Raw genomic sequence first — 9335 nt, forward strand, 5'->3', positions numbered from 1 at the left:
GGGCACACATTCCAGCGCTTTATCAACGGCGTTTTGCTCGGCCTCGACTTCTGTTATGCTTACCTTCACGACCTACTTATCGCAAGCAGTTGACCGAATGAGCATGAGGCGCATCCGCGATTCATATTTCAGCGCCTGGATGAGCATGGAATATTGGTGAAGATGCACAAGTCTGAGTTTAGTGTACACAAGCCGACCTTTCTTGGCCATGTTACCTCAAACTTGGGTATTCAACCTCCTCCGGACAAAGTTATAAATGACGAGAAGTTCCCACGACCGAACACTAAACGTTAGCTCCGCGAGTTCCTGAGTTTCGTGAACTACTACCACTGTTTCGTACCTCAGTGCGGGGCCATTGCACAGCATTTACACCTCCTGCAGTCGACACACGAAAGTACTACAAGCAAGCTTCCCTGGACCGAGAACGTCCAAGCGGCGTTTCAGGCCATCAAACTACACCTTGCCGAAATTACACTTCTCGCCTTACCGCGACCGGGAGTTCCACAGAGCACCATGGTCAACGCCTGGGACACAGCTGTGGATGCCAACCTTCAGCAGCTGAGCAAAAGAGTATGGTCACCAAATGCTTTCTTTTCCCGGAAATTGACACCCACCGAGAAGCGCTACAGCACCTTCAAGCGCGAACTGTTGGTCGTAACGCTGTAATACGACACTTTCGTCATTACTTCGAAGGAACTGAAGTCTTTGTCATCACGGACCAAAAGCCCCTCAGGTACGCTGTATGCTCCCACAGTTCTGAGGGTGGCACCCGCACTGCTCCCGAGCTTCGGCAGGTGTACATATCGCTATTCACCATGGATATTTCCCACATCAAGGGAGACGGCAACGCTGCCACCAATGCTCTGTCGCACCGCCCAGTCAGCGCCATAACCTGCCTCTCAGAAATTTACCTAAAGAAAGTGCCGACTGCTCAGCACAATGATGACGCTTTGCGCCACCTACTGGAAGTATCGACGTCACTCGACCTGCAATGGTTCCTTTACCAGGAACAGGAGATGTTTGTTGCTACACGTCTACCAGTAAGCCTCGACCATTATGGCCCGATTGCCTCCGTCGTGAAGTATTCGCATCGCTATACGAGCTTTCACACCCAGGAATACAAGCTACCAAAAAGCTTCTCACGGCAGGTATTGTATGACCTGGCATCAACTGCGACGCCCGACAGTAGACTCGTGAGTGCGTTGGATGCCAGCGCTTGTAGGTTCAGCGCCACACCGTGGCACAATTGGATACATTTCCAGGGCCAGATGCTCGATTTGGCAACATGTATGTGGACATCGTTGGGCAGTGGCTACCTTGCCAAGGCCAAACATACGTGCTCACTTTTGTTGACCGTTTCACACGGAGAGCAGAGGCTGCTCCGATTCCATATATCGCAGCTAAAAGTGTTGCCCGTGCTTTCGGTAGCCAATGGCTATGCTGCTTCCTCCAGCCGTCTTTAATCACAAGGAACAGAGGAAGCCAATTTGAGTCCGCATGATTCGCCAGTCTGACAAAGCACATTGGTACTTCTCTCATCAAGACTACAGCCTACCTCCCGGTGAGCAATGGAATGTTTGAGTGATTTCGCCGGCAATTGAAAGCAACACTCATGGCAAGTGAACTCCACTCTTGGGTGCGAGCATAGGCCATCGTGCTCTTGGGCATACGCATGACATTCAAGAAGACATTGGCTGCAGCGCTGCGGACCTTGTTTACGGCATGGCGCTACGTGTGCCCGGTTAGTTCCTGGCGTGTGGCTCACAACGAACCCACATTGCTGCCGGTGACTAGCGTACACCTCCGTAACAACCAACAGAAAGGAGAACACATGCGAGCAACAAGCTTGTGCCTCGCATTCACGTATCTATGCGATACGATGTACTACGACGACCACTGCAAGTACCCCACGATGAGTTGTTCAGTCTTCTCCGCCATAGTCGGAAGACGCTTACCATTGTAGTGCGCGGCCACCGCGAAGCGGTATCATTGGACCGAGTAAAACCGGCAAACACGGAAACCGACTAGTCCGCGGCAACTACATCCGTCTATTCGGTTGCAACCCGCATAGAAGCGCCCCATAACACACCAGCGATATACAAAGCGATATAGAGTGTATTCCCTCATGTGACGGAGAGCTACCACACGCGCAGTGGCAGGCGGACGAAGGCACGAAACCGTCTCGTTCTCTATACGCCCTGCGATTTATTTCGTTCATGCTCACTGAAAAGGAGTGGGCGGGGAGTGCTGATGAAAACTTGGAATGCAGCAAGAGTCTGCCATGGCGCTGCCAGCGCAACAACCAAGGCAAAAAAAGCACGCCCGAGAAGGCGCCAGCAGAAAGAGATGAGGGTTCTCATCGAGATACAGGGACGCACGTGTCAATTTGATCCGCGCACCTACCTACAATTGGTGACCGCGTTTGCCGCTTCGTTCTGGGCACGTGCCAGCAGACGCAGCAGATAAAATCTAATATCCCTGCTTCGTACAGCTGTTTATAAATTTGTTGTAGCAATCCATGCTTCGTGTTTCTGGCAAGTCTGCCACATTTTTTCAACGAGTCCACAGTGTCAAGCAAATATCAGGTCAAAGACCTTTGAGTTTTCCCAAGCGATGGACTACACATGCACGCGCGCTGTGACAGTCCTCGACAGACCAGAATGAGGCCACCAGTAAATCTCATTAGCCTTCATTCCCGTTAGTTGTTAGGGGTCGTAGTAGCGCGTCGCGATTGCCGCAGTGACGACGTTTCAATTCATGTCTTTTTTGTTACTCGCTCACCGACCGGCTGACCGGCTCTTCTACAGCTCAAAAGCATGGCGCCAAAGGCTCTCTACGCTCTCGCTCTCACAACACCCTCGCACACTTTTCTTTTTCTTTTCTTGTTTTTTTCTCTTGCTCCTCTTGCTTCTTTCACCCCGTATTCCGATTCTTCCACTCTTCCCCCTCGTCTTAGAAACAATACTTAGAGACGTCAAGCAACAGAGGTCATTTTCTTCACAGTCTCTCCCTTTACAGCCAGCCGCCACCGACAGCGACTGCAGGTGAAGTCGCTCTAATAACTCGTTAAAACTAACCGGCCGAGTATGAGGTCGTCATTGACGTAGATAGGTCTTTCTATCGAAACGTTGGCCAGCATTTCTGAGGCACCTTAACCGTGTCTATAACCTTTATACCACAGTGTACTACTTCTTCAGCCCCACTCTTGACCACACATTTAGTACCCTACGCGTTAATCTACAGTAAATTCGTGCAGCCGCGTTTAATATAGTTCGTGAGCCAAAGGGTGACTGACCTTTCAAATTCGTTTCTGGTAAGACAGCTCATATGGCGCTTACATACTGAGAACTCTTATTTAAATCTATTGCGTGTGCTTTCCACTTGCTCGAAATTTAAGGGAAGAAGGGACTAGAGGCTACGTATGCAAACTAAAGTCTGAAATTTGGCCGGTGCAAAGTATTGCATGAAAACAATACGTGACATCGTAAGATGCAGAACTTAAAAGTTAACGCTTCGTCCGTTTATTTCGTATGTCCAGTGAATTGCGCTGTTACTCATTTACTTTGACGCCAGGAAAAAAAATATAATAATACACCATCACTCGTAAGGCCATCATTCTTTTCTTTTGTTAACTCTGGCCGTTCTCAACGGCTATTGCCTTTTGCTGAATGACTAAGGGTGCCTGCGAACACGTAGCTATGTCGACCCTGCAGCCGAGAGCTACAGTAACGCATTTGTTGAACGAAAAGGGAAACTAAGGACATGGCTTTTCTTAGTGACAATCATATGAAGCCAACGCCTAATGAAGCCACGCAACGCTTAGGAGAAATTGATTATTTTATTCTAGTGTAAAAATGATAATTTCAATGGGAAAAAAGTGGAAGAAAAAACGACTTACCGCTGGCTGAAGCCGAGCGCACCGTCTCCCTAATGCACGTGCGTGGCACTAATAATTGTGGCACGGTGGCGGCCCTTCCCACGTGGAGATTCTGGAGTATTTACGTATGTGTTCATGATGAAAAGCCTGGGACTATTTGCCAGCGATACTCATAGCCATGTTGAGCATTTCGTGCATTTTAGAACGAAGCTTTCTTTGGCTCTTCCGTCGACTTTCCCACTGCTGCTGCGGGCTGCTGTGGTTGCTGCTGTCGCGCACACGGCGTCGCAGGGTCGTTCAGATTGCGTATAGAGATGACCGGCGTCAGTGAGAGAGGAAAGGTGACGGGAGAAACTTGTTTTCACCCCACCGCGTTGAATGCGCACAATGCCCTCTGGAGCTACGTGGACATCGACTAATTCACCGCTTGGCAGCTGTAATTATCCGTGACTCTCCTCAGAAGCATTACAGAAAGTACAGCGCTTCCCTTTCTACTAACGTGCGAGGACAGAGATGACGCAGATAGAACTATAGAGAGATGAAGAGGAGAAGGGAGGAAGTGGAAGAGGCAGTTCCCATACAAAAGAGGGGGGGAGGTGACGTGAGAAGGCAAGGAAACACCACAACTATACGACAGCAGTTGTGGGGAAACAGAACAAGCTTAAGTTGAACGTAGGATACAGTACGTTGCTTCTATTTCTGAAAAATAAACGCCATACAAATATGTAACACGGGCAACTTACGCAGCGCATTCAGAAGCAGAGCTGCGTTAATTAAAGCACACCGCAGGGTCCAGGAGAAACAACGGAAGCTGTCGACCGTCGAATCAACACTTCTGGGCCCGCCGCATTAGCTTTACCGCTATGGCATTGCTAGAGGTCGCGGATTTAGTCCCAATCACGACAGTCGTATTTCGACGTCGACGAAATAGAAAACGCATGTGCACTTAGTTTTGGGACACGTTAAAGAACATCACGGTGTCAAAATTATTCCGGAGTCCCCCACTACGGCGTGCCTCATAATCCGAGTGGGTTTTCACACGTGCAACCCCAAAATCCAATTCAAGTTTCATACTTCTGCCACTATGTGATGCTCCACTTGAGGCAATGACAACGCTCAACCCTCTCAGAGGTTATAAAATATGGCGCAAAACAACGCCTCAAGCAAACAGCTCTCCCTGTGAGTTCTGTGTACTACGCAGACAAGCGGCAATGGTGCACACCAGGTAACGCTTAACATCAACTCACCACTCTCGTGTGAGCCTAAACGTTGGATACATTAAGCTTTAGCCATAAACACCACCGCTAATTGTGGTTAGTCAGAGAATCCAGCACGGAAAGCTTCGATTACATCGATTCGCAGAGTGCGTGGTATCTGCATATTTTTTTTATTGCGACATCAGTAGTTGCTTGTATAAAAGACACGCAGCTAGCATTTTCACCTTGCTCTATGCTCTGTGTCTGCTAGTTCGAATTCTCTATTGCACGCATCGAAGCCCTCATTACTCTAGCTTCAGATAAGAATAATCTCACCTTTGCGGTGTCCTGATACCAGCCCAAGTTCCCGTCCAATAATGACACAGGAAGAAGGCCATCGGTATCGATATGCTGTAAAAGGGCAGAGCTCAGGAAGCTGGCAACAACCGCGGCGACGACTAGTTTTCTGCTTGCCATCCTCGTCGTACGCTGACGGTTGACTCAGTACAGAATATGGGGATTCTGAGCATACTCCAGCAGCTCACATGTGTGTATACCAGGAAGTGCATATGGCTCGCGAATACAGCTGCGCGATGTCGCAGGCAGGCGCTGCGTTTCCAGCGGTGTACTTTCGTTTATACTCTGGAATACTCGTTTTCGCCTATCGAGATGAAAAGAATCGGCAGTATTTGCGAGTAAAATTGAAGCTCAAGGAAGGTGACGTAGTGTACCATACATGATCAGGCGAAATTTAACAAGCATATCCGTGTAATATAATCCAGTACAAACGCGAAGGGCCCGTTCTACTGTGGAGCATTGGGACTTTCTTGCTTTGACAACAAATTTATTTTATGTGGAAATATACGTTATCATTATTTCTTACCATTATGTTTTTATAAAGATAACTGTTTTTCTGAGCTCTTTCCCAGGCTTCTATCAGCTGCTATTCGGCGAGTGTGGTCTAACCGCATCATACATATCTCTTATTACTCGTCTGCTGCAAGCAATGAAATCAGATGGTAGTAATTTACCAAGTATTCTTGGGAATATTTATGGCAGTTATTCTTTCTAGCATGCTACCTAATGGAGCATTATTCTTTCCTTTCAGCAACAATTGCCGCAACTATCAAAAAAACGTTCCACATCTTCTGCTTAATCGCAAAAAACTCGTTTCTGGGTCCAGGAAAATGGCATCACGGTGAATACTGACAGATTCAAATAATAGCAGTCAAGCAATACATTTTCTTTCTTGTGCACATAGGAAAAATGCGGCTAAATCACTTTTATATACATTTACGTATTGTAAAGCGCGTGCTGTAGATAAAATTATTAATCTAAAAAATTTTAACATAGTATGACTACAAGAAAAATTTTCTGCGAAATATGACGTGCCTGAAAAATGTCATCGTGCCTTAAATGGGGCACAAAGGGCAGATATTTTCATTATTTTTATGTGATGTCTTTCTTCAGCTATTTGATTTACTTTGTAAAGCTGCTCTCTCTCCATCTATAGACCAAGAGGGTAATGAGATCTATGACAGAGGAGAGTAGACGACTAGAGCAGGAAACGCAGGTGCGGAGAGATTGTACCGCGCTTGCAATGATGTCACCTAGAAATGAAGCACTGATGAAAGGAAGGCGCAAACACAAGGCAGTAGCAACACATACACAAGTCGTGTGCCTGATAATGTTTCAAAAACATTTATTAGGATATTGCCGCGCGTGCACATGACGCGAACTCGGTCTCGTTATAGAAGCTTCCATGACACCATCGTGAACACATGTACACATTAATGATGATATTGCGCTTAGTGTTACACTAACGATTTTAAGCGAAGGACAGGACGTGGACGTACTTAGCGCAATGTACTTTTATGCTGTGCTAATTACGTCCACGTCCTGTCCCTCGCTTAAAATCGTCATTAACGAGAGGGTGGCAGGTCTTGTTGTGAACCTAATAAGAGGTACAAAATGAAGATTGTACAGGTCTACGCCCCTACATCATGATGACCAGGAAGTCGAAAGCTTCTATGAAGACGTGGAATCGGCGATGGGTAGAGTGAAAACTAAATACACTATACTAATGGGCGACTTTAATGCCAAGGTAGGCAAGAAGTAGGCTGGAGACAAGGCAGGGGGGGAATATGGCATAGGCACTAGGAATATCATGGGAGAGTTATTAGTAGAGTTTGTGGAACAGAATTATATGAGGATAATGAATACCTTCTTCCGCAAGCGGGATAGCCGAAAGTAGACGTGGAGGAGCCCGAACGGCGATACTAGAAATGAAATAGACTTCATACTCTGCGCTAACCCTGGCATCATACAAGATTTGGACGTGCTCTGCAAGGTGCGCTGCAGTGACCACAGGATGGTAAGAACTCGAATTAGCCTAAACTTGAGGAGGGAACGGAAGAATCTGGTACATAAGAAACCGATCAGTAAGTTAGCGGTAAGAGGGAAAATAGAGGAATTCCAGATCAAGCTACAGAACAAGTATTCGGCTTTAACTCAGGAAGAGGACCTTAGTGTTGAAGCAATGAACGACAATCTTTTTGGCATCATTAAGGAATGTGCAATGGAAGTCGGTGGTGACTCCGTTAGGCAGGATGCGAGTAAACTATCGCAGGAGACGAAAGATCTGATCAAGAAACGCCAATGCATGAAAGCCTCTAACCCTACAGCTAGAATAGAACTGGCAGAACTTTCGAACTTAATCAACGAGCGTAAAACAGCTGACATAAGGAAGTATAATATGGATAGAATTGAACATGCTCTCAGGAACGGAGGAAGCCTAAAAACAGTGAAGAAGAAACTAGGAATTGGCAAGAATCAGATGTATGCGTTAAGAGACAAAGCCGGCATTATCATTACTAATATGGATGAGGTAGTTCAAGTGCCTGAGGAGTTCTATAGAGATCTATACAGTACCAGTGGCACCCACGACGATAATCTAATAGAAAATAGTCTAGAGGAATTCGAAATCCCACAGGTAACGCCGGAAGAAGTAAAGAAAGCCTTAGGAGATATGCAAAGAGGGCAGGCAGCTGGGGAGGATCAGGTAACAGCAGATCTGTTAAAGGATGGTGGGCAGATTGTTCTAGAGAAACTGGCCACCCTGTATACGCAATGCCTCATAACGTCGAGCGTACCGGAATCTTGGAAAAACGCTAACATAATCCTAATCCATAAGAAAGGGGACGCCAAAGACTTGAAAAATTATAGACCGATCAGTTTACTGTCCGTTGCCTACAAACTATTTACTAAGGTAATCGCAAATAGAATCAGGAACACCTTAGACTTCCGTCAAGCAAAGGACCAGGCAGGATTCCGTAAAGGCTACTCAACAATAGATCATATTCACACTATCAATCAGGTGATAGAGAAATGTGCGGAATATAACCAACCCTTATATATAGCTTTCACTGATTACGAGAAAGCATTTAATTCTGTCGAAACTTCAGCAGTCATGGAGGCATTACGGAATCAGGGAGTAGACGAGCCGTATGTAAAAATACTGAAAGATATCTATAGCGGCTCCACAGCCACCGTAGTCCTCCATAAATAAAGTAACAAAATCCCAATAAAGAAATGCGTCAGGCAGGGGGATACGATCTCTCCAATCCTATTCACAGCGTGTTTACAGGAGGTATTCAGGGACCTGGATTGGGAAGAAATGGGGATAAAAGTTAATGGAGAATACCTTAGTAACTTGCGATTCGCTGATGATATTGCCTTGCTTAGTAACTCAGGTGACCAACTGCAATGCATGCTTACTGACCTGGAGAGGCAAAGCAGAAGAGTGGGTCTAAAAATTAATCTGCAGAAAACTAAAGTAATGTTTAACAGTCTAGGAAGACAACAGCAATTTACAATAGGCAGCGAGGCACTGGAAGTCGTAAGGGAATACATCTACTTAGGGCAGGTGGTGACTGCGGATCCGGATCATGAGACGGAAATAATCAGAAGAATAAGAATGGGCTGGGGTGCGTTTGGCCGGCATTCTCAGATCATGAACAGCAGGTTGCCATTATCCCTCAAGAGAAAAGTGTATAGTAGCTGTGTCTTACCAGTACTCACCTACGTGGCAGAAACCTGGAGGCTTACGAAAAGGGTTCTACTTAAATTAAGGACGACGCAACGAGCTGGGGAAAGAAGAATGATAGGTGTAACGTTAAGGGATAAGAAAAGAGCAGATTGGGTGAGGGAACAAACGCGACTTAATGATATCTTAGTTGAAATCAAGAAAAAGAAATGGGCAT

At 46.4% G+C, this 9335-nt stretch overlaps 1 protein-coding gene across 1 annotated transcript in view; it reads right to left on the reverse strand.

The window, feature by feature from the left end:
- Window positions 1–5549, reverse strand: part of LOC135917387 (uncharacterized) — a 118005-nt gene extending 112456 nt beyond the window's left edge. Inside the window, exon 1 of the mRNA XM_065450961.2 lies at window positions 5410–5549. The gene's annotated coding sequence lies outside the window, so the exon portion shown is untranslated. The remainder of the gene's footprint in view (window positions 1–5409) is intronic.
- Window positions 5550–9335: the final 3786 nt, after the last annotated feature.

This window comes from Dermacentor albipictus, chromosome 2 (genome assembly GCF_038994185.2).
Source record: "Dermacentor albipictus isolate Rhodes 1998 colony chromosome 2, USDA_Dalb.pri_finalv2, whole genome shotgun sequence".
NCBI lineage: Eukaryota > Metazoa > Arthropoda > Arachnida > Ixodida > Ixodidae > Dermacentor > Dermacentor albipictus.